An 18,878-nucleotide genomic window follows, 5' to 3' on the forward strand; every position below is an offset into this window, starting at 1 on the left:
AAGGAATCAGAGATCTTTTTTAGTGTTAATGTAGGGTCTGCTTCGCTGTCGGTTGTGTGGGACACTTTCAAGGCAGTTATAAGGGGGAGGATAATGAGTATCTCGCATTATAAGCATAAGCTGTTTAGAAATTAATTAAAATCCCTAGAACAAGAAATGTTGAAGAAAAAGGTGAAGATGATGGAGATAGGGGAACGGGTGAGATAGAAGCTTTAAGAGCTAGTTTGGATGGCTTGAGACAGCAGTTGGAGAATGTATTACAAAGTAGAATTATAAAAAGATGGGAGGCAAGTAAATTGGCTCATTTTGAGTATGGGTAAAATGCAGGGAAGTTATTAGCTTGGAAGCGTTAAGTAGATCAAGTTAGGAACTATATTAAGGAAATTGAAATGGATCAGTTAGGGGGGAAGGCAACGAGTAGTAACACTATCAAATTGGCCTTTCAGAACTCTTTTGCGTAGTTGTATACAGAGGAGTTGGAGGTGGGAAATTATATGGTTGAGGATTGGTTGGGGTCTGACATATCCCCTTGTATTTCACAGCAGGAACAGGAAGCACTGAATGCTCCAATAACACCAAAAGGAATCAGGAGAGTCCTGAACAGTAGAAGGAGTGGGAAGGCCCCAGGTCCGGATGGTACTCCAGTGGAATTATATAAGGCACTAGGGGACACTATTATTCCAGCCCTAACTGAACTGTTTGGGGGAATTCTCGAGAATGACTGTAGCATACCCGCTTCGTGGAATGATGCTATTATTACATTAATTCTGAAACCAGATAAAAATCCTGTAAAATGAGCCTCGCACAGGCCTATATCACTGTTGAATAGCGATTATAAATTAGTTGCTAAAATATTAGCTGATAGGCTGAGCAGGATAGTGAATAATCTGGTCCATCCGCATCAGAAAGGCATCTCTTAAGGAAGATATTTGCACGAACTGAAATTTGATTTGATTGGGGCGATAGATTTGGCTACATCCTTTGGGTCCTCTCTGGCAATTATAATTATGGATGAAATGAAAGCGTTTGACCAGGTAAATTTTAATTATTTAAAATCAATTTTAAGGTGGGCTAATTTAGGGGCCAAGGTTTGTAGGGTTATAGACCAGATATATAGAGCTCCTTCGGCTAAGGTTCTGGTTAATGGGAACCTTACAGGGTCTATCACAATTACTAGAGGTACTAGACAGGGTTGTCCGTTGTCTCCGGTTCTGTTTAACTTGTATATCGAACCATTTGCCGGGCAGAATACACTTATCTCTCCCTTTTGTTGTAATAGTTGGGAAAAGAAAGTATCTCTATGTGCAGATGATCTTTTGGTATATACTAATGATCTAACAACAGCTCTTCCTACAGTTATAAAACTGGCTGAGCAATTTGGAAGTATATCTGGGTATCGGGTTAATGTGGAAAAAACTGAAACTATGTCATGGAATATGGAGGTTGAGTTGGAATTGGGCAAGCAGGAAGTAAGATACTTAGGTATTATAGTGACTCATGATCTTAAGATTTAGTTGAAAGGAACTTATGAAAGTTGTTAGCAGAGTGCAAGGCCACATTGCAGAAATGGGCACACCTCCCACTGACTATCCTTGGGAGAGTCAACTTGGTTAAAATGTTTATTCTGCCTAAGTGGAACTTTTTGTTCTCAGCTATCCCTCTTTTAATGCATAAAAAGTATCTAGATAAAATGCAGCAGGCGATAAATGTTTTTATTTGGAGATCAAAGGGGCCAATGATTTCTTGGAAGAAACTTCGTAGAAGAAGGGAAAAGGGAGGTCTGGCACTGCCGGATTTGACATATTATGCTTGGGCTTTTCTACTTAAGAACTCAAGGATGTTATTTTCGTGTCCAGATGTTTCAGTTATTGGTGTTATGTATAAGGCTATGGTTTCAAGTGTTAAAGGGGCTTCAAGACATTTCCTTTTCAAATTTGGTGATCCCAAGGGCCATATTTATACTTTTTGACGCAAAACTGCGCTATCGCAGTTTTGCATCAAAAAAATTAGCGCCGGCTAACGCCATTCTGAAGCGCCATGCGGGCGCCGTATTTAATCAATGACGTTAGCCGGCGTTAGCCGCCGGCGCTGCCTGGTGTTCGTGGAAAAAAACGACGTACACCAGGCAGCGCCGGCGTAGGGGGATATGGAGCTTGGGCGTCAAAAAATGGGGCAAGTCAGGCTGAGGCAAATTTTTCGCCTCAACCCAATTTGCGCCATTTTTTTCGACTCCCAACCCCCATAGAAATTACTCCTGTCTTAGCAAAGACAGGAGTCATGCCCCCTTGCCCAATGGCCATGCCCAGGGGACATATTTCCCCTGGGCATGGTCATTGGGCATAGTGGCATGTAGGGGGGCACAAATCAGGCCCCCCTATGCCACAAAAAAAAAATATATATATACTTACCGGAACTTACCTTAATGTCCCTGGGATGGGTCCCTCCAGCCTTGGGTGTCCTCCTGGGGTGGACAAGGGTGACAGGGGGTGTCCCTGGGGGCATGGGAGGGCACCTCTGGGCTCCTTCCGAGCCCACAGGTCCCTTAACGCCTGCCTTGTCCAGGCGCTAAAAAACGGCGCAAAAGTGGCCGTACATCCTTTTTTTTGACCCGCCCACTCCAGGGCGTGAATTTTACCCGGGAGTGTAAATACGGCGCACATGCCTCGGAGTCAATTTTTTAGACGGGAACGTCTACCTTGCATCTCATTAACGCAAAGTAGGTGTCCACGCTAAAAAATGACGCAAACTCCATGGACTTTGGCGCTAGACGCGTCTAACGCCAAAGTATAAATATGGAGTTAGTTTTGCGTCGGAATTGCGTAAAAAAAAACGACGCAATTCCGGCGCAAACAGAGTATAAATATGCCCCCAAGTTTCTCAAAAAGGTTAAGCTGAAAGTCTTGCAAGGGCTTGCGAAGGGGTGGTATCACTTGAGATAACAAGTTACAGCTACCTATTATAGTCATAATGCGCCGATCTGGGATTCTCCGGGTACTCCAGATTGTTTTAAAGATGTTTTAGCACTACCACTCAAAAAGGTGGGGGTAGAAACTTGGGGGGATCTTTCTCAAGATGGATCTTTGCTTTCATGGGAAGAGCTGATAACGGGTGGATCCCTGTCTAGATTGAAGTTCTTGTAGATAAAGGAATGGGCATGAGGAGTTAAGGGTGGTCTGGGTGCAGTTAATGCGTTGGAGGACTCTCTCCTGGAGCTCTCTTATTCTCCAATGAAGCTAGCGGCTTGGTATTGGGAAATTGCGGATATACTAGACGGGAAATTCATATTGCACATAGAACTCTGGGGTAATGTTATGCCTAGGGAAAATGTTTGCGGATGGTGGAAGAAGTCTATGTGATTCTCTATGAAGTAGTGAAACCAGCCTCACTGAGGAAAAATCACCTCTATTTCTTATATAGAGCCTACATCTCGCCAGATAAGTTTTCCAAAATTAAAAAAGGAGAGGTGATCAAATGTTTAAAGTGTGGTTGTGAAGGAGCAATTGATGTTCACATGTTTTGGGATTGCCCTGGTATCCACTTATTCTGGGAGGAAGTATGTAACACAGTGTCGGTTATATTGGGTTGGGAAATTACAGCATCTCTCCCTTTGATAATATTTGGGCAGCCACAGGAGGAGGGAGTAGGGAGTAATATGAATAATGTAAAAGTTAAATTTCAGTTTTATGCAATTCTGTTGGGTAGAAGGGAAATTTGTAAAAAATGGATGTCCGGTTCCCCTCCGGCACACTCGGAATGGCTTAATGTGGTTTTTCGAACTTGGACTGGAACTCATGCAGTGCTAGGAGGACAAGGGCGGCCCTTTGGGCACCCTTACCAAACTGGAGGGAAACTATGTGAGAACCCTCCTCTTTTCTTTTCTATGATCTTCTTTACCACATAATGATTTTCTTGCTTCTCAAGATATTTATTGATGTCCGATGATTACGCACTGCTTTTCAAGATCTCTTGTTTGATAGAGGCCTTGTATTTCTCTAAGTAGGAGATTGTATGGGAATTAAAACAGTGTCCCCTGGCTTGGGCCTTTCTCTTATTGAGAAGGTGAGGATGGTGTAAAGATAAAAAGGTGGCTTATAGTCGGGGATATAGGAGGACAAAAAAAACAAAAAGAAAATGGTAGTACTGTGCTGCATGTTATGATTGCAGGTTCAAACACAAGAATGTGTCATTATCTGAAAATATCTGGATAGGGGCATAGCGACTTATAGTTTGATGACTCTTGTTTATTCCTCTTTTTTGTATGATAGGGCATGATTCTTAGATGCTGAAAAAGATGCCTTCATGGTCTATATTAGTACCGTATTTGATTTTTGGACAGCGACAGCTAGCAAATAGTACTAGCAATGGCAACATAACACCTCTTAGCACTAGTAATTCATGTGTTGACAGCAGTATATATGTACCAGGAATAGTGATGTAAATAAAAAGGATAGGGAGATAGCTTCACTGGTAATGTATGTCCTTGAGGAAGGGGCGGGGTTGGCTAATATATCTCTTTGCAGTCAGGTTACAGTATAAGTAGGAGTAGGAATTTCTTGTATGGAGCACAATATTACCTGGTGTGACAACTTTCTGGCTGCAAGTAAAAGAAAATGAAGTCTTTTATGTTTCACCTTTGGTACTATTATTTGTCTGCAGGCTACACTTCCTGTCCTCTGATTTCATTTCTGGTTGAAGTTCACAAAACAGAAGACAGGCTCAGTTGGGAAGTGAAGTCTATGGCCCTTATTATGAGAGTCTTGTTTATCTTGATTCATGTGGCAGTATTAGTTATCAGCCAAACTGGGACTAAGAGATGTATAGATACACAAACTTTTGAGTGTTTTAGTTGCAAATATTTTACCAGGAAAACCCTAACAGAATATGCTGATACGCTTGAAATAAGGGAACAACGTACAGAAATTGAAGCAGTGACAGCGATCCCTTTGGTTATTTCCTCATTATCATAGACACATTGTAATAACACAGTAACTCTTCATTTCAGAATTACTGATCCCCACGGTATTAGTCATACTGGGAGAAATATTACCATTATGGTTCCCTTGAACCTCTCAGAATGAGGGCCAATTTGGTGGTGACAATACTTTTTGTTAGATCAGCAGATGTAATACAACAATGTGACACATCTGTAAAAGCTTCTGAGAATTCATCTACCTTTTTCTTAGATATTTTAAAATGGACAAGAATGCTTCTCATATCAAAGTGAGGACGAGGCGACATTTGAACACGAGATGTGGACTGTGAATTTTGAAGCTTAGCAAGCAGACTTGGTGGGAATGCTTGCATTACTCATTCTCAACATGTGGATTATGTCTACATTAAAGGTCTTTCAATTTCGAAAGATATCTCTCACTGGAACATATTTGATTCGATACACAGACAAAGTCTTTCTTTCTAAGTTGGCCAGTGATGCTGACTCACCACAAACAGATTTAGATCTTCTGTGCCTGAACTGCCAGTACAACTTATGTTTAGCAAATAGATTCCATATTGTACAAATCAGTGTCTACTTCTTATGGACAGGAAACCTCACTCACATTTTGTGGCACGCTTCATCATTGGTTGCTCCTCCACAACTTGGGGTTCATTGTCAGGGTGGGCTTGACCATGTGAGAGAGCTCCTGAGATTGTTGTAGGACTGGAACAGGATGCCTACAAAGTTAAATTATATCTTGAAATCCCTAGAAAGATTGATTTTACCTTGGTTTTTAGAGATAAGGTATTAAAAGAATTGTAATGTCCAGGTATCAGAATTATTCCCATATGAAAGAAGGTCAACATGTTTCAGTCAATACAAATGCCATGAAAGACCAATGCTTTTCTTCAGGACTGGGAGCCAGTCAATAAAAAAATACCCTTTCTCAAATGTATCATTCATTCACAACCAAAATCCTTAGAATGTATCCCTACCACGCACAGTGGTTGCTCAAACTTATCAAAAAACATACCTATTGGAAAATTCATTGTATGATATTCAAATACTCACATTAGTATAATACATATTTACCATAATGGGGTTCAAGCATTTACAATAATCAATGCTGTAAGCTAACATCACAGGAAACTCAAAGGAGGCAGCCTTCTGTAGTCACATACTGTATACAGCAACACAGATGCCAGAATTGGGAAAAAGGGCAGAGGCTTTGGTGGATCCTCCAAACATAGTGAAAAATGTTCTCATTCGGTCTGAATGAGACTTCTTCAAGACTCTCTGCTGGCATCTCATCTACTAGCCTGGAGCCTCCCACGATTAGGACTCCTTGGGACAGGTAGGCAGGCAAATGCATGATTCATTTCCTTGAATGGTGATTTGTGGGTTGCAATGCTGGGTTAGTTTACTGAAGATTTCAGTAATCAGTGATCCTGCCTCTGGTTTGACGTGTGAATCAAGGAATGTCATTCTGAATTACTCAAAGTTTGTTTAAACCTAAAGAAGGGATGCATGTATTAAACCAATAAATGCATTCTAAAGCAATATCTGTGTTTTCCTGCCAAATAATGAAGCTGTCATCGATCTACCTCTTTAACACCTGTAAACGGGTTCTAAAAGGCAGTAGCGGCTGCCGCATATGTCAAGGGTGGTGGGACGGGGCAGATGGGGCAAACAACATTTTTTTTCAAAAAAAGTAAACACTTACCGGTTCCCTCACACCGTCATCTCCTGCCGCCTCGCTCCTCTCCTTGTGGTGTCCCAGAATTCGCTGGGACACCAGTCCCAGCTCCCCAGCAATCCTGGCACTGCTTACATGCTAAACATAGCATGAAAGCAGCATCAAGATGGGTCTGAGTGGCTCAGACTGCCACTCAGATACAGCCCTGGGGTCTGTGCTGTTTCTCCAGCTTGGCTATGTATACAGCTGGGTTGGAGAAACCTAAGTGTGCATGTGTTTTTGGTTGGCCTCAGACGGCCGGCCAAACACACATGTGCACTTAGTGCACTCTCCTCGCCTCCCCCCTCCAACCCTCATATGGCCCATCCTCATCCCTCCCTGTACACTCTGCTATTGTTTTATTTTTCATCTGCTGGCTCAGCCAGGGGGGTGACGCCCCACTGCCACTGTGGAGGAGCCGCCCCTGCTAAAAGGGTTAGCGGTCATGAAGAAGTATTGCTCTTCGAGTGCATAAACATACATATCTGCCACACTTAGGGCAAAGGCACTACCAGTTGAAGTACTGTATGTTTGTAGAGTATACCCTAAAACATAAAACAATTACATGTGAGTGCTAAACTCGCAAGTTTCAATATAGAATAGGGTTGTAGATCACCAGCTCAAGTATGGAAACCACTTCCTTAAAATCACACATAATTTGAGAAATTGAGAATGGATGTTCCTCGAGCTACTCACGCCAGAGGCAGGATCTTTGAGCTCTGAAATCTTCAGTAAACAAACTGATATAAACAATTTGCTTCTACTTGACAGCCATCTCCCCTGGGCCAAGAAGGAAAACCTCCCGTTTAATTTTTGAGACTCCGTAGAAATGGTTTTAAAAGGCTGAACGTTAAGAGACATGTTGACAGAGAAGTTGCAGAATCAACATTATTTTGAGGGTATCACTAATACCACTAATAACCACTAATAACAATCGAGATGCTCTACTTGAGAATTACAACAAACCTGAAATGGGGGAACTGGTAGGCATTGCAACATACCGTATTCTGTTGAACTCAGTTAGGAAATGTATTAATAAACATTGGTGTAACCTGAATTCAGGAAATGTGTCCCTAGAACAAACAATATTTTCATTTAAAAGAGGCATTCAACGAGTCAGGTGCAGTACATGAAGAAGAGCATATGTCACCATTCGGACCGTTATCAGAAAAATTGCAACAGTTGTGAGAACTGTAATATACTGGTAGGCACGAGTGCAGGGATTATTAATGCACACAAGACAGTGACAGTGAAAAAGCCATCACATAATGATAGGGGCCTATGCAAGAATAAGGGGCAAAAAGCTAAAAAAAAAAGGTAACAAATACCCACCAAAGCACTGGAGTCTATCCATTACCATTATTAGGAGGCTAGAAGAATAGGCAGAGTGCAAAGCAGCAGGAGGTTGGTGAGGGGGCAGGTAAACTAGGCCCACAGCAGGTTAAGGCCCGTTAAATATATGTGTGGGTAGCACTGGATTTCGGCGGAAGAGGTGCTTTTCCGGGGAGTCCTCTTAGGGAAAAAAGCAGCCGGCCAACAGAGGTTATCAGTGGACAGTCATGCGTGATCTGCTCCCATGGTTGTGAATGCTCAGGGTTACACTTCCTCGCTGCATCTCAAGTGACATGATGTCACCCTCACAATCCGCCCATCTACCCAGCTCACGCCTCCAGCCTAGCAGTGGTGGACCCGCAGGTGCTTTCCAAAACATAGCAATATTTACACGGGCCAAAATTAAACCAATTGCCAACAGCACCAGTATTTCGACTACAGGAGTCTTGTCGAGGTTGCTGTTAGTGACTGCATTTACAAAAGCAACCACTGTGTCCCGGTATAAGGTAAGAAATTGGCAATTCCACACCACGTTATACAAATCTGCCTCATTCACTTGGCATCGGTGGAAGGTGGATACCGAAGTCGCAGGGACAACAATTTGTTGACATCCTTAGGGGTCGGGCATCTACGGTGTAGTTAGCAATATTGTATCAATTTAAAGCATGCATTAAGAGAGTTAGAGAGGTATAGCTTGAAACAGTGGACCAGTCTCTATTTGTCAGTTCTTGTCCGAGGTCCGCAGCGCCGCAGTCCCGTGGGGGGTGAAAACATACTTGGTCTGAGAGTAGTGATCTATAATGAAGCCTAATTGCATGCTTCTGATCGGACGTGGAGTTTGAAGACAATTATGTTCAGTGAGTTCCACCCATTTTCTACCCCACAGTCACCATATGGCAGCTGTCACAGCCCTATAAAGTAGGAAATGATGCAGATAGACATCAAATAAAATCATCCATCAAATCAGAAACGTCACGAAGCTGGCCATTAAGAAACGAATCACCCATAGTCAGCATACAACGTTATTCCTATTTCCACAACCTAGTCTAGTCCCCGGAAGGTATAGAAGCATTGACAGAGGAAGATCTTTAGTATAAGGAGATACTATGTTGGTGCGTTGCAGTGCTCTGGTCCATACAAATAAAAGGGAGGATTTCAGCTGGTACTCAGATCTTGCACAGAGCCAAGCATGGGGTTCGCAGGGCAGGGTTGCCAGGGTTGCCGGCAGGGGCAAAACATAGACTTCTTTTATCACCACCAAAACAATGATTATGCCGTGAGCTACCCATTTCAATTGTGTGGCTAAACAATAAAGCTCCAAATCTGGGCCCACAAGTCCCCACTCATCAGCTGGGAGACTAAGCTTGCCCAATGCTATGCGGCTACATTCAGTGCCCCAAATAAGTTGAATAGAAAAGCTATCATTTTCCTTAAAGAGCAATCTGGGGCGGAGGACTGGGAACATAGCAAAGAAGCAGAGGAGGGAATATCATCTTTAATAAGTCAATTCTCACCATTATAGAGAAAGTAAGGGAGCACCAGAAGCGCGCAGAGAGACGGAACGAGGGAAGGGTCAGTCTAGTATTGCACTTAATGAGCTCTGATTCAGAGTGGTATACCTGTACCCCTAAATAACAGAACAAATTAAGTTCCCAATGTAGAGTTCACTTCAGGAGGGGGTGCCCACGTGTTTGGGATATATAGTGAGAAAGCATTAGATTTGTCCCAACTAACTGTAAGGCCAGAATGGCAGCTAAGCTCTGCCAGAGCAGAGACAGCCCTCCTCACATCGGAGCATTTCCCCCAAGAGTAGAGAAGGAGGTCATCTGCATAAACTGAAACATATAGAGGCAAACTCCCAGCCTTCAGTCCCTGGTAATGACGGGACGTGTGAAGGGTACAGTCCAGCAGCTCCATAGCCAAGGCAAATACACTCAGTGATTTGTCACAATGAAATACTAGAGTCAGTCTTCACCCGCACTACTGCGAGGAACAAGTCCTCCGCCCCATAATAGACTTAGGGTCATATTTATACCCTTTTTGCGCCAAATGTGCATCAAACATTTTGACGCATATTTGGCGAAAACTGTGCACCATATTTAAACTTTGACGCCTGAGCCCGCGGACGTCAAAATTCCTCTGTGTGCGTAATTTTTTGGATGCAGGAAACCGCCTTGCGTTAATGACATGCAAGGTAGGCGTTCACGCCCAAAAAATTACTTTAAGGCATGTGCACCTTATTTATACTCCTGCGTCATTTTGACACACAGGAGGGGGCGGGCCATAAAAACCAGCGCACAGCCTGATGTGCGCTGTTTTTTACTGCCTGGGTGAGGGTCTCTGACCCCTGGAAGACACCCATGGATGGGGGGACCCATCCCAGGTAAGTACAGGTAAGTTGAGGTAAGTATATATATTTTTTTTAAGTGGCATGGGGGGCCTAATTTGGGCCCCCCTACATGCCACTGTGCCCAATGACCATGCCCAGAGGACAGAAGTCCCCTGGGCATGGCCATTGGGCAAGGGGGCATGACTCCTGTCTTTGCTAAGACAGGAGTCATTTCAATGGGGGTTGTGCATCAAAAAATGGCGCAAGTCCGGTTTGAGGCAGGATTTTTGCCTCAGAACGTACTTGCACCATTTTTTGACACACAACCCCCATTTTCCCCTATGCCGGCGCTGCCTGGTTTGAGTCTTTTTTTTAACTCTGACCAGTCCGCAGCGCCGGCTAACGTAATTCCTTAAATAAGGCGCCCGCATGGTGGGTAGGAATGGCGTTAGCCGGCGGTAACATTTTTTACTCAAACCAAACCAAAAAATATAAATAGGGGCCTAGTGGCATAAAACTAATTGCAGCATAGGGAGTTGAAGGCTTTCTCGATATCAGCAACCATGATCAGGGCCTTTGGATAGTCCCCAGGGGCAGAGTGCATGACCTGTATCATTTGGCGAACATTGCTCGCATTATTATGATTAGGGATAAATCCCGACTGGTCCTTGTGAACAAGAATCTAGACATGGGGGAGCAGTCTGTTCACCAAGAGCTTACTCAGAATCTTATAGTTGACATTAAGAATAGACAGGCCTGAAAGAAGTGACCAAATCCTCACACTTATCCTTCTTGAGAAGGGGAACCAGAAGAGCTTTGGACAGTGTTGGAGGGAGAGAACCCTCACTCTTAGCAGCATTGAACAATTTAGTCAGCACTGGGGACCAGGTGTCAATGTATGCCAAATAAAATTCTGCAGGAAAACCATCATGGCCAAGGACTTTGCCTCAAGCTAATACTTTGATGCACCCCCTCACCTCCTGGATCAGGATTTTACTACCCAGGGCCTCTGCAGCTGCCACAGAGTGATTGGGAGCCTCAGCAGCTAAGATATCTAAGCTATAATTCTCCATGGGTTGGCTGGGGTCCCACCCTGCTTAGTATAAAGATGTGCATAGTACCCTGTAAGAACCCTATTAATTTCCATTTGGGTATGCACCACCCTATCCACAGGTGTATGTATCTGCTGGACCTGAGAGGCTTGGCGATCAGTGTTTGCCAGCCAGAACAGCATCCGCCCCATCTTAATATGTACATTGTGCACTTTAGTAATGTATGCCCTAATATCATATGCCTGAAGACACTCAATAATTTCTCACCCTCCAATCACATTTGGTCCGTGGGAGAAGGGTCATCAACCAGTGAGATGTCCAGGTCAGCCAGAAGATCCTCCTTTTGCATGATATTCTCGTGTAGCTGAGCTTGGACCCCAGTAGTTTGGGATATGCAGTGTCCCGGGATAATTACTTTAAATGCTTCCCACTCAGCAAGGGGTGAAGAAGCTGTGCCCTCATTCTCCACAAAGTAGTTGTGGATCGTAGTCCCCAATCCTGGCTAGAATGCAGGATCATTGAGTGCAGAGACGTTTAGTCTCCAGGAAGGTGGGGGGGGGGGGTTTAGTATGGCCCCACTCACAGGCCAACAACAGAGTGGTGTGATCTGAATGAGTTTTAGTCAAACAATCAATCTGGGTGACCCTGCTATAAATCGTGGTGGATGACAGGAAGGTATCTAAATGAACAAAAGAAATGCGCAAGCCAGAGCAATAAGAATAAGAGGTACAGAGGGGATTATGTGTTCTTCAAGTATCAACCAGTCTCCGATTCGCCACCCAAGCACGAAAAATCCATGCGGTTCCATGGAGTGGAGAATTGGGAAGAGGGGGGTGGGATCTAACCCGCTCTATGTTCGCTATGCAATTAAAGTCATCTCCCACAGGAGCGGAAACTGTAGAAAGTTAGTAAGATGCGGGGCAAGGAAGGACAAACATGTGGGTTGATTGGTGTTTGGCACATGCACATTGATAAAGGTAATGTGGCCATCCAGCTTGCCAGCACCACATAATAACCCTCTGGGTCTAGGATCCCCACCTGGGGAAGGAACAAGTTTCCAGGGGGGGGGGGGAATCAACACTCCCCTAGCAAAGGAGGTGTAAGTAGTGGCATAAATCTTACCCCTCCTGAATGTCTGTAGTGTCAAACTTTCAGGTTTTGTAGGATGGAACTCTTGGAGGAATGCCACCTGAACCCTTTGCTGCTTAAAATACATGTGAACCCTGTACAGCTTAGTTGGAGAACTGAGGCCCCTCACATTCCATGTGAGCACTTTAATGCTGGAAGTCATGTATGATATTGAGAGGAGTATCCCTTAGGAAACAAATGAAAACAGATCCCCCTAGTCCACTCCCCTCGCCTGCCTGCCCTCAGCGTAAAGACAATGTTGCCCCAAGGACCACTGTAGAAAGAGCTCTCACATCGGCCTTCAAACAACTATAACATACCCCAACCAAACCCCCCTAGGACAGTTGCATCACAATGCCCCATCCAAACTATATGGAACTATAGCAAAAAAAACTCTCCACTGGTGGTACTCTCGAAACTGACCACACTCGCTTGGTGAGAAGAGAAGGGAGAACAGAGGAGCAAAATCACACAGCAATACCACCAGAGACCTCTGCCTGGTGGGGGGCCTCAAATAAAAGCATAGGCAGGGGAACTGCCAACCATCTGGACCCATACCAACAGCATCAGAGCCCGGGAGCGACTCCAACTACACCTGCTCTCGACCAGAGCACTAGCGACAGATACAGTAGGATTCCTATAATGTAATTTGCAGTGCCAGGGGTAATCTGAGAAAGAACAGGACTAGAGTCAGATCCAGTACCATTGTCGGATTCAGAGCTGAAGGAGCAGCCTTGATGTTGGGTACAGCAAGTCCATTTGTATCTGTTTGAGCGCAGGCATTTACAGCTGGTTGATCCTGGTGGGGTCCATCCGGCCCATTGGGAAGAGGTGTGCATCATGAGCATCAAGCCAGGTGCAGGCCTCTTCCAGTGTAGTAAATAATGTGCTCTGGCCAGCCAACTGGATCCACAGACTGGCAGGGAACAACAGGGTGTAAGGGGTAAATAAGGGATCTCATTGCTTCTTGACAGCTGTGAAAGATGTCCTTTGTCACTGCACTGCTGCAGTACAGCCTGGAAATATGGACATTTCTGCATTGTCCACCTTAAAGGGGCCCGCAATACACCCCTGTAGGAATAAATAATCCCTGTCTCTGTAATGAAGCAGGTGGGCCACCACCAGCCTCGGATGCGCCCAAGGGGGCGGAGGGCGAATGCATACACTGTGTGCCCTTTCAAGTGCATTCAATTTGAAAAGGCCCTCCGGGACCACCACGTCCTGCAGCCAGTTCTTAAGAAAAGAAATCATCTTTGTTCTCTCAATGCATTTAGGAATTCCTATGACTCAAATGCTATTACGCGGGACCCTCTCCTCTAAGCCCTCAAGCCTGGTTTCAAGTGCCAACACTTCCCGCGACATATAGAGGAGTTGGGAGGTATGTTCTTTCATTGTAGGTGTCAATTCAACCACTGAAGCCTCAACAATGCAAACTCAGTGGGCCATTTTATGATGGCATTTGCACTGCAGATTAAAGTCATCCTCCAGTCTGTCTATCTTAGTTTCCAGAGCTTCTCTTGTGGAACTAATGGCCACCAGAATATCATTCAGTTTGTCCCCTGTGGCTGAGCATGACTCTTGGGGGGTACAAGTGGGGTGTGGATGGAGGGAACAGTCCTCGGCTATAGACCCCTATGGGGAGCCCTTCCTTGCTCAAAGTGTGCACCCCATATCCTTCAAGGTAATGATGGGGCATTGGGAGTAGGAAGCAAGATAGTAAAGCAGTAGACATCCCAAGCACACTCCCCACCAGGCACCCCCCAGTGGTGGTAGCAATGACTAACTGGTAATAAAGCAGCAGAGAATAGGACTCACAGGGCCCTACTGGTAGGGTGGTGGAGACATAGCTGCTTAGGTCCCCTGCCTTTGAAGCGAGATGTAGTCCAAAAGAAAGGACCATGGACCAGATCCCACAAGGCAGATCTTCTCAAGGGGCTACATGACCCCCACCACTTTGCACCTCTAGGTGGCCTTCCTTGGTGCTCAGTAAAACAAAGCAGAAAGTGTGGGAAACTCCAGGTCGCAAGCAGCCAATGTAGTCCAGTCTTCTCTCACCACAACAGTAAGTGGGTCTCTGGGATGGCAGAAGCAGCACCACAGTGAGCCCGTAGAACAGGGTCACAACTGACTCTGCAGGCCTTGTAGGGGTCCTGGGGCACTAGTGTGTCCGAGACCAGGAAGCAAAAGCACCCAAGCCCTAGAGGAGTTCCCCTGTAACCAGAAGCGACAACCTCCTGGTCTGGTCGGGCCTTTCGCAGCCCTAGATCCAAAGGGGCCTCGCACAGCCCATGGCCCAACGCAAGTGGACAGTGCAAAGTCAATGGTGTGAGCACCAGATCGAGGCAAAGCCTGACCGAGGCTGTCTAGCAGGGCCTCAAACCACCAGTCAGGATGGCCGCTGCCACTGGTGCCATTTTGTTGCTCTCTAGACCTTGGGGCTTTGCTGTAATCCAACAGCAGGTGAGGTCGTCGAGCCCCACCACTGACCTAAGTTGGTGGAAGACTCTCTCACAGCAGAGCTGCTCCTCTCGGCAGTCCATGGGGGTGAGGAAACATCAAACAAGGTGGTGACCGCCAGGGCAGATGAGGAGCTCCAACAGAAACAGCCCTCAAATCTTGGTGGTTAACCCCCCCAACACACAAAAGCACTATTAAATGTAAAACTTCTTGGAGGCAGGATATACTGAGCTGTAAATAACAGATGTTACTGCTATCCAATTTAAAAGTACACACCTTACCAACCTTGTAAGGCTGAAAATCTGAGACTGCCTTGCTGTCTTTCCAAATTGTAACCTTCAGGTCATTGTGGAGATGAGCATGAACTTTTTGAGCATTCTTGCAGACATCATGCGCATTATCACACTACAAAAGCCCTAACGTTTCCTATTTCCCTTATTAGGGAGTAGCCAGAAAAATTAAATAGTCCCCTCTTTGAACCAAATTGGAAATGGCAATAAGTGGGCAAGTGAGTAGAGTGAGCCTAGCAATTGCTTCTTCTTAGGGAATTATTCATTTTCCTACCTTCCCTCCACTCTTCCTACAGTTTTTTTCCATTGTTCCTTCCTTAAGTCTGTCTTATTTTCTCCCACTCTTACAGCTATTCATCATTTTTCTCACATCCTTTATTTTCATTTCTTCCTTTCTTCATCCATCCTTAAACACACTTTAGTTGTTCCTCATTATCCATCCAAACATCCACCCATCCTTCTTTCCCTCCTTCTTCCTTTGAACCCACCTATCCTTTTCTTCATCCATTGGCCCATTTGGCTTTGCCTTCATCCACTCTTCCCCAATCACTTTCCCCTCCCATCATCCATCCAACCTTCTTTCTGTCATTCATCCATCTCTCAATTCATCCATTCTTCCATTCATCTATCTTTCTGTCATTCCTACTTACCATCCTACCCTCGATGCCCTTTTATTTCATTTGTTCCTCCACCCTACAGCTCTATCATACTACCGACTTACTGTTGTAAGTGTGAGCTTCTGGTTGGAGACCAGCAGTCTCCCATGAAAGGAAAAGGAGCCGTAAACAAAAAATATAATGTTTTATGATAGTGAGAACTGTGAAACTGATGCCTGCTCAAACTGCTAAAGTGGGGGTTCTTGGCGCCCCTGCACTTGATAGTGCTGATGTTTGCCCACAATTGCTTCACGGTGCAACGATAGATTCGGTGTCAACACATACTGTAATTTCCACAATCCATAAGCCCACATGACACAAATGCCAGATACATCAACATACAACCTCCTGCTTGCTTCACTGTAGGCAGTCTGCCCCTCTTCAACACACAGTCATGGGGCGATGAGGAGTTGGTGCTGAAGCTGGTACTTGCTATGCCTTCTCCAGGGCTGGAAAGGCACCTGGGGCAGTGATGAGACAGGGGCATAGCTATCATTGGAACAGCAAGTGCAGTGACACCAGGGCCAAGAGCCCTGAGGGGCCCATTGAACTCTGATAATTGCTGTAATATTACTACTGGAACAGAAGTCAAAGGATTTAGACAGTTTCATTACATGCTTCAGGGGCCACGGCATCCAAGCTATGTTACTATCTGAAAATAAGGCAAGTTGAATGCAGCAAGGTTAAAAGGGTCCACTGGAGGAGAGAGGCGGGGGGGCTCAGGTGAGGGTGTGCTGTGATGTCAGTTCTCCGTCGAAGGGGACTGGCCACGTTATTTTGATTGGAGCTCAACAGAAAGGGTGCAAAGGGGGCCAGTCTCTGTTCTTTTGAGTTTTAGAAGTCCATTTAGCATCCCTTAATCGTGTAAAGAAAGTGCTGAAAAAGCTTCTGAAACTGCACAGAACAAGGAGAGGTCTCGATATCATGTATAGCATTTGCTTCAAATTCACATCAAGTGTCAGTGCCTTAGAGAAGAAAAGAAGTTCAGACCGGCATGGGACAACTTGAAGGATCACACCTCCAGTTGCTCCTTTGCCCCATGTCATGTGAATAGTCATTTAGTCATGTTTAAATTGCGCTCGGGTACTTGAAATATTGACATTGTCATTGCACACACACTCACACACCCACTATGTTTCCCAAATACAAACTAAAACTAGAATGGAGCTCCCAACATTGCAACAGGTTTCAGTTTTTGGCAGGAGCAACTCAAAGTGTCATAAATTAGACTCACAAACACCATCCACAATAATAGTGCTAAAATAGAAATGCCACAAAAACAAGAAACTTTTTAGGTAAAGACCCACGGAAGCCAAGCTCATCTGCAGTGCTCCATTTGGCTAAGGCACACACAGTGTACTAGCACCAAACCATACCTTGCACAGGAGCCACAACCTCTGCTCAGTGGTTATCAGGCAACAGTGGCCCCAGTAAGAAGTGGCGTGTGCGCTGCCTCCCTTTGCTCCCACCTTCATTTTCCACTGTCTCTCACTACGTTTCGCTCACCACCAGGAAAGAGGGCCTGGGTTTGGTGCCTTCCCCTCTCCCCACGTGAGTCCTGACCGCACGATAACCTTACCCTGCAAACTACCCAGCCTCAAACAGGGGCCTGCAGCAGCAAGGAAAACTAAGGCCTAGCTCTACAATAAAATGCAAAAACAAAAATATTGAAAAACCTGAGGCCATTGCTTTAGGTGGGACAGCTAAAAATATCGGCTGGCCGGACACCACTCAGCTCCATCCCTGTGACTACGGCCCTGAAAATATTGGCATGGTTTCCTTCCATAATACTGATACATCTATGTAGTGTTCAGTTCGGAGTACAGTAGGTCCTCAGCATGGACGTCATTTAGTGGTCACCACGAGTTGCAGCTTCGACCCTTGGCTTGCCCTTTGCGACCCCTGGCACTGCCTTTGCGACCCCTGGCTTCAGAGGTGGCAATTTCAGTGCCAGGAACACAGTGGCAACTCATGCTTATAGATATCAGTTGGGGCTCCATTCACTTTATTTTCTGTGAATTTGTATTGAACTAATAGTGAATAATAATTTATTATTCACTATTAGTTTAATAAAAATGGAGTACAAGTGGAATATGCCTTTCCATGGCAGCTGAGGTAAGTAAAATATGCTTTTAAATGTATGTTGTGTGTGTGCTTGCGGGAAAGGGTGTGTTTATGTGAAAGTGTAAATTTGTGTATGTGCTTGAGTGAAAGTGGAGATCAAAGGGATTGTGATGTCACTTCCGCTACCCTTGGCATTGCAGTGAATTGACGACCATGGTCCTCAGTGTCTAAGTAAGTCGAGTTCTCCCCTTTACCCGCCTTTACTCGGCAGTTTCTCACTATGGTAGACATATGTGCCCTTTTGGCTCCCCACATCTTTCTAACTTTTCTCCCCCTTCATCACTCACATTTGATCTCTTGCCTCTTGAGCTCCATCTTTCCACTCTCTCCTACAGCAAACAAACTATTTCATCTCCCTCACTTCACCCCTCCAAGCACACAACCCACCCACTCACCAGTAACCTCTGCATTTTATCATTCTTTGGTGCTGTCAATATTTGGACAGCTGTGTACCTCTCACACACTTTCTCAGAGAAACACAATTACAAATTACGTACATGACCATCTTCACTCTGTACTCACACAAACACTTGGAGGTGACTCAGTTCACCATAAGCATCGTGCAACAATCAAACACTGCATGTCAAAGTACAGAAATACGATATCTGAAAAAAATGCTGTTAGGGACGCAAAATGAAATAAAACTTGTGAAATGTAAACAGGGACCGCACCACTGATGTGGATACCTAAAGGGTTTTACAGTCATTGTTGAAAATCTAAATTTTGATCTTGCCTGTATAGTTAGGACATTAGTACATAGAAGTTAAGGACAATAAAGGGCCTGCTAAGGACCTGCTCCAAAGTCCATTTTTAAATACTGACAGGTCTGTGACCTGGGAGGA

At 44.9% G+C, this 18,878-nt stretch overlaps 1 protein-coding gene across 3 annotated transcripts in view; it reads left to right on the forward strand.

Moving 5' to 3' along the window:
• Window positions 1-18,878, forward strand: part of RNF207 (ring finger protein 207) — a 972,487-nt gene that overhangs the window by 87,900 nt on the left and 865,709 nt on the right. The gene's annotated exons all lie outside the window — the stretch shown is intronic.

Source organism: Pleurodeles waltl, chromosome 6 (assembly GCF_031143425.1).
Source record: "Pleurodeles waltl isolate 20211129_DDA chromosome 6, aPleWal1.hap1.20221129, whole genome shotgun sequence".
In the NCBI taxonomy this organism is placed as follows: Eukaryota; Metazoa; Chordata; class Amphibia; order Caudata; family Salamandridae; genus Pleurodeles; species Pleurodeles waltl.